This window comes from Natator depressus, chromosome 1 (genome assembly GCF_965152275.1).
Source record: "Natator depressus isolate rNatDep1 chromosome 1, rNatDep2.hap1, whole genome shotgun sequence".
In the NCBI taxonomy this organism is placed as follows: domain Eukaryota; kingdom Metazoa; phylum Chordata; order Testudines; family Cheloniidae; genus Natator; species Natator depressus.
This window is the reverse complement of record NC_134234.1, coordinates 74,038,742-74,044,741: the sequence shown is the minus strand read 5'-3', so window position 1 is coordinate 74,044,741 and position 6,000 is coordinate 74,038,742.

Sequence of the window (6,000 nt, the reverse complement as noted above, 5' to 3'; positions counted from 1 at the left end):
ATAACCACCTAGCATGCTGGCTTTTGTGGATCCTATTCTAAGGCACCTGTCTCTTCCCATGCATTGTGTGCCCAGGAGACTAACTCAGGCTTTGTGGATCCCATTGTTGTTCCAGTTATTTTCTAAGCACCTAAACAGTAGATATTGCAATGTTTAAATCATTTTGTGGATTTGGGCCATGGTTCCATCTGCCCACCCCACAGTGCACCCAGAGAAAGATCAGACAGAATCTGACTCTTAATTAATGTGCAAGAGAGCTCTTTATGGAGATAACTAATGACTCATGAATTTTCTAGCTAGAAACACATACAAATCAGCAACCAAATATCTTTTTCAATGCCCAATGATCATCTGTTTGGACATCAGGACTGTAACAACTCATTCTCTTTTTGAGAACTCAAGGATGGAAATCGTAAACCCTGGTACTCTATTCAACCCGGATTTTCTGCTAATTCAGTCAGTGAGAATAAGCTCAGCCACCAAAAATGGGCACTTCCTAAGGAGAAGAATACAATTTAATGTATTCTCAAAGAGAAAACTTCATCCAATGACTTTATTAAGGACATTGATTGCATGTACAGTACAAGAGAAAAATGTCCTACAACAACAAAGTCAGGTGGCCTATAAATAAGGGATTAGATATTTTTCTGATAAATCAGGTGGTGAGTAACATTAAGCAGCTTATTATCAAACATTTCCATTATTGGCTACATGGTAACATCTTACTTATAGAAGAAATAAGTGACCTTGTATAGATAAACCTCCAAAATGAAATAAACTGCCTTATCTGTGAAGTATCTGTGACCTCAAGATAGGCTGTTTTAAGAGACACACAAAGTGGAGAGAAGTAGATTAGAAATCCTTGCTTTACCCCTGAATGTGCTATAACTTGACATGATCTAAGCAGAGAGACTTCAATAGAAATAAATGATAAAAGCAGCACGTGCAGTTTAGGGGATGTTTGCATGCCACACCACACATGGTAATGAATGAATTTCTCACAGAGTCTTCGAGTTAACTCTCATCTTGCATGCTACAATAAATTAGAATAGTCCTTGTAACCTTTAGCTGCACACATCTTTACAAGCCTTTGTTTAATCTGTCACTGCTTTTTTCAGACAGGCTGCAAAACTACAGGGACCTACATTCAGTCCTGGAGTTAATGGAAGCTGAATTTAGACTGAACACTGAAAAACAAGCAGGACTGGGGCTGGCTGGAGCTTGAAGGCTTCCTATGTCAGTCATCGTCTCAGCTATTAGCTCAGGATATGTGGCCAGGAGAGACATAACCATGATGTTTTTATGTCTTGGTGGTTCCTAACTACTGGAAAGGCCTACTGAGGACATTAGCAGCTGGAAAGCATTAGAGTAGCCTTTAGGCAGGGACTAGCCCAGTGACAGGACTCCATCAGAACTGGGGTAGCACAAAGATGTCATGAAGCCACCTTCACATTCCTTTTCTCCTGAGCTATTCTGAACACTCCACAGCTGTAGATCAGGGTCTGGATGTAATATTTTAATTGAAATGTATGAATGCAGCCCTCACACAAGAAATCGGTCTAGTCCAGGGGTCTCAAACATGCGGGCCATGGGTCGCCTGGGTCCTGTAGGGTTATTTTCTGCAGCCTGCCAGCTCCCCATGGCACACCCCCCCACACATTTACCTAGAGCGGCTCCGGCCCGGCATGCACCGGGGGCAGGGCAGACTCCCTGCCTGCCTTGCCCCCGTGCCGCTCCAGAAAGCGGCCGGGACCTGGGGGGAGGAGGGTCACAGGGGTCTGTGTGCAATGGGAGCTTCAGGGGAGGTACCTGGAGGAGCGGCCAGGGCAACACACAGACCCTTGTGCCCCCCCACTTCCCCAGGTCCCGGTCACTTCCTGGAGCAGCGCGGGGACAGGACAGGCAGGCAGGTAGCCTGCCCTGCCCCGGTGCGGGCCGGGCCGGACCCACCCCCCTGAACCTCTCCTGCAGCCGAACCCCCTGCCCTGAGCCCCCCTGCTGCACCCCACAACCCTCCTGCACCCCAACCCCCTGCCATGAGCCCCCTGCTGCACCCCACACACCTCCTGCACTCCAACCCCCTGCCATGAGCCCCCTGCTGCACCCTGCACCCCTCCTGCACCCCAACCCCCTACCCTGAGCCGCCTGCTGCACCCTGACCTCCTGCCCCACCCTGCACCCCGATCCCCTGCCCTGAGCCCCCTGACACACCCCACACCCCTCCTGCACCCCAACCCCCTGCCCTGAGCTCCCTGTTGCACCCTGCACCCCTCCTGGGAGCAGGGAGGGGGCAGAGTTAGGGGTGGGGATTTTAGGGAAGGGGTGGGAAGAGGCAGGGCAGGGGCGGGGCCTCATAGAAGGGGTGGAGTGGGGGCAGGGCTGGGGCAGCGGTGGGGGGTGGTCAGTGGTGCAGCCCTCGGGCCAATGTACTAGTGCTCATGTGGCCCTTGTGGTCAATTGAGTTTGAGACCGCTGGTCTAGTCTGAGAGACATCCCCAAGAAGTTAATATTCTATCATTTTTAGAGGAAAATATGTTCGCTAACTACTATGTTTCTGTAAACAAGAGGTTAGCATTTTTAATCTGTTCAAATTAATATATTCTCTGACTAGGTTTTAAAATAGACTTTCATTTATTATTTATCCATGTCTGATACATTTGGTATGAATTGAATTGTTTTCCTACTTTAAAGTGCTCAGTACTTCAAATGTGCATGAATGTCAAGCCAGGGAAGAACCATTTCGCTTACTCAAGAAGGTAATACACAGGGTCATCTTGCTCTGGGGCTAGTGAGTATAGTTAATTATCCCTGCTGTTAATTCTGATGTTACAGTGGTAATTACCATGGAACATCTATCAAAATTATAGTGTGAAAACAATTTCATACTGAACTGATTACCACCTGGACTCGTCTGATTGTAATTGGTTAAGTAGTAGGCAAGCAAAGAAAGGAAAAAGTAAGACACAAAATAGTTTGCATCCGATTAGAGACCCCCTGAGGAATCAGTCACTGAGTAAACACAAAAGCCCTACAGTTATACTTTAGCAATGATACACAGTTTTTCATTCTGCAGATATATCCGTTTGTTCAAAATACATTTAATAATGATCTGGAAGAGAGAGAGAGCATACAGTGCAGAGCAATGGGGTGAACATTTAAAAGTGGCACAAAATCATTTAGGGCTAGATTCTGTCACCCTTTGAGGAATTTGTTGTTCCTGAAATACTATCACAGATTTCAATAGACTGTGAATGAAATAAGTTATTAATTACTCCATGTGAGTAAGGGCTTTGGGCCAGATTCTGGAAACTTTCTTCAAGTTGATGAGCACTAACTCACACACATAGTCCCATTGAAGTTAATGAGCCTGCTTGGAAGAGTAAATTATAGATGACTCTGAAGCACTTACACAAGCCGACCCATTTGTGTGAGCTAGTGCTCAAAAACTTGAGTAAGGTTTCCAAAGCCCAGAGAGGTAGCACAATAGCAGGTGAAATTCATTGTTGCCAAATGTAGGCAATGCACATTGGAAAAAATAATGCAAATACCTTGTACGCTCCACTGAGTCCTTGATTAAGTGTAGTAATTTAGGGGAAAGACCATCATTGTGTGCAGCTCCATGTAAACTTCCACTCAATGTACAATGACAGTCGAAAAAAGCAAACTAACTGTTGGGATGCATAAGGAATAGGATGGAAAATATAACTGAAAATGTTATAATGCAATACATAAATCAATTATATACTCTCACCTGGAATACTATGTTCATTTCTGGTTACCGTATCTTAAAAAGATAGAGGAGAAAAATACATGGATCTCAGAAGCAGGTGAGAAAAATGACTAGAGGCATCAAATGACTTTCATATGAAGAGAAATTAAAAAAGACAGATTGTTTCATTTAGAGAGGAGATGGATAAGAGAGGCTCTGACAGCGGTATGTGTAGGTATGTGAGAGAAGATAATTCAGGCATTCCTATATATCTTTTTCATAATACAAGAATGAAGGGACAGTAAATGAAAAGTAGTATGTTAAAATTGATAAAAGGAAATACTTTTTCATATGATATTGTGGCAAATTGCCGGTATGATTACAATGGGTCCCGCACTTCCTCCTCTTGAAGGGGGGTGTGTGTGTTCAAGGCACAGTTTCCTGCCCCTGAACTAGGGTATCTAATTTCCCACTAGTAACCCAGAAAAGGGTAGTGGAGAGGGAGGAACCCGGGCCCACCCTCTATTCCAGGTCCCAGCCCAGGGGCCCTAGGGATAGTGGTAAACCATTTGAACTAATGCTTCCTTGCCCTGGGCTACTTCCCTCTCCTGCTCTTCAGCTTGTGGGGCTTCCTGCCCGCTCTTTCTGCACAAGCCGGGTATCTCTTTACCTAGGGTCTTGGTCTTCTAGCCAGCCACTGCACTTCTCCAAACTCTCCTCTACTTCAACTCCTTCAAACTGCTCTCTGCTCCAACGCCAAACGACTCTGCTCCAACTCTTTCCCCTGGCTGATTGAAGCAGGGTTTTTTTATCAGGTGACTAGCTTCAGGTGCTGTAATTGGCTTCAGGTACTTTTAATTAATCTATAGAAACCTTTTTTCCTTCTACAGGGAATAAGGCTTCTCCCAGCCTGGGACTTACATATCTCTCCTATATCACTCTCCTGCTGCCTTTTGGCTATGCTGTATCACAATATCTAATTAATATGTTGATTTCATTGACACCATCGAATACCATTGAGACCAAGAGCTTAGTAATAGTCAAAAAAGGATTACATGTTTACATGTGTAATGATAACATAGATATATCAAATTTCTTTTAAAAAGAGTATATATGGGAAATGCCCTAAACCTGGTCAGAAAATAATATTTGTTTATGGTTTCTTGTGTTTTTCAGACAAAACAAACAGACAAACAAAACCACCTCATTCTGGGTTTTTTCAGTCAGTTTGTTTTAGCACAATTCAAAATTACCAAAAATATTATTCAAAAAATCATTTTTTTTGCCAGCTCTAATGTCAACCCTTATTCTTCAGGCCATGAGTAAACTCTGTTTGAAGTGGGTTAGGAAGATTATACCTATAGGAAGCTTATTCCATAATTGTCTTCTTTGGGGTTTGTTGCACCTTTGTGTGAAACATGTAGTACCAGTACTGTCAGAGACCAGATACTGGCATAATGGAGCCACTGGTATATCTCTTATGCTTCCTATTTTATGTACATGAGCAATCTTTAGTCTAACATTTTTCCTAGCTCTTGGATTCTTGATTTCTAAATTTTAATATACCATACTTGTTTCTTACTTTTCAGGTACTTTTCTAGTATTTATTTTGAAGAAAAAATAAATATGCAACAGTAATAATCTCACTCCTCAGCACATCAATAGCAGGGGTTGAACCCAGGACCTTCAGCACTCTAGCACACACCACTCCCACTTGAACTAAAAACACGATTCTAACATCTAGTAGCAGAAGATGGCTTTTATCTTTTATTAACCAATCACTAGAGGACACCTAACACACTGAAACAGTATGTTACACATGGATGAATAGCACTATTTTATTGATAACCTAGCTAAGCACATAGATATAGCAGCTACAATCTGAGAGGTGAGGGGGCTAAGTGGATGAAGGTTGGGTCTGCTAAACTATAGATTTGGGTTCTATTTTCAGCTCTGCCAGTGGTGACTTTGTATAACTTCTCCATGTGCTGTGAGGTCTTTCTCACTAATAAGAGTTGTATACAATTATTAAAAGTTAGGAAAATAGGTCAGTTCAGAACATATAATCTGCAGGCTACCAGCCCAGTAAAACACCCTTAATTAAAAGAGTACATGGAGAATGAAAATCAGTTTTGTCTGTAACCCATGCAGTTCAGTTCAGGGTGTCTGCTTCAAATTGATGCTGGAGACACTAGCAAACATGCTCAGTGCAGATGGAATATTCAGTGAATTTAGCAGCAAATCTCAACATAACATAACGTAAGAACATAAGAATGGCTATACTAGGTCAG